Genomic DNA, 1,261 nt, shown 5'->3' on the forward strand with positions numbered 1-1,261 from the left:
CCAAACTAAGGCGAATTTGCGCAAGGGTGTAGATGGATTATTTGGTTGGTTGGTATAAGTCAGCTTAAATTTGTATCCGAGCCATTGGCTGCTCCACCAGCCGGACTGGTCCCTCCCCATTCTAAGTGAGTCCCCCGGTAAACATCCCATCACGTATGAACCGCCTTCAGCGGACCATGTATCCCCATCTTAAAATGCCATCCGGCAAAAGAAGATTATAAATAATGTTTTGTATATATATAATTAGGCTTAAGTAAATTGTATATATTTGTATGTGTTTATTGATAAAGATTAGGAGGTAGGAAAAAAAAAAGCCGAGCCATTGAGTGTCAGTTTCTTCAACCAGCCAGAATGGTCTCTTCCCATTCTAAGTGAGTCTCCCGGCAAACATGCCATCAATGTATAAAACCGCTATCAGCGGACCCGGTATTCCCATCTTAAAATTCCATGCGGCAATAGAGGATTCGATGTATATAAATAGGTTTAAGTAAATTGTATATATTTGTAGTTGTTTATTAATAAAGATTAGGAGGTAAGAAAAAAAAATGAGTGTCGGTTTTTAGGCACAAATCAAAAACTTGTGCTGCATCCATACGTGTGTGTTCCGTTAGCCTTGTTTTAGAACTGCTAACAGATAAATATTTGTGCTCTAAGTGATTTAATTAATTAAAAAAATCTACAATGAAAGTTGAAATTGTGGAAATAAAATTTCAATTTGTAAAGCATTTATTATTTTTATAAAATGTGTGTTAAAACAGCTGTTTGTAGAATTAGTTCCGTTGTCTGTAAAGTCATAGCAACTATTTTTGGACTGTGTGATGTGTACAAAGTCTTTTACTTGCATAAATGCATTAAAGCAAATATTATCTGGTTTGTAATTCTTTCTAGGTTTACCACATTTATGTAGTACCAATTTCGGTATTTTTTAATAATGAAATTAGATTAAATCGTATGTAATAGCCAACAAGTCAAAAGAACAAAAGCGTGTGAATACAATTTTACAAGTTTTCAATTTGGTGCAAGTGGCAAACGTGTAGATTCAGCATTATACGTTTTATTGTGACGATTTATTGCTACTAGTATTTTATTGAATATATTTCTTGATGTATGAGTGTCAGCTGCAAATTTTAACAGGCACATGCACAAGTAACTCAAAATCCACTTTAATGTAATTCCTAAACATCATCAGAGGGAGTGTTCTTTTCCCCAAATTACAGGGGAATAAGTTTTATCTGTAAGCCCAAGTGGTTTAATTAATGCC

This window comes from Halyomorpha halys, unplaced genomic scaffold (assembly GCF_000696795.3).
Source record: "Halyomorpha halys isolate HHAL.00 unplaced genomic scaffold, Hhal_1.1 Scaffold161.1, whole genome shotgun sequence".
Taxonomy (NCBI): domain Eukaryota; kingdom Metazoa; phylum Arthropoda; class Insecta; order Hemiptera; family Pentatomidae; genus Halyomorpha; species Halyomorpha halys.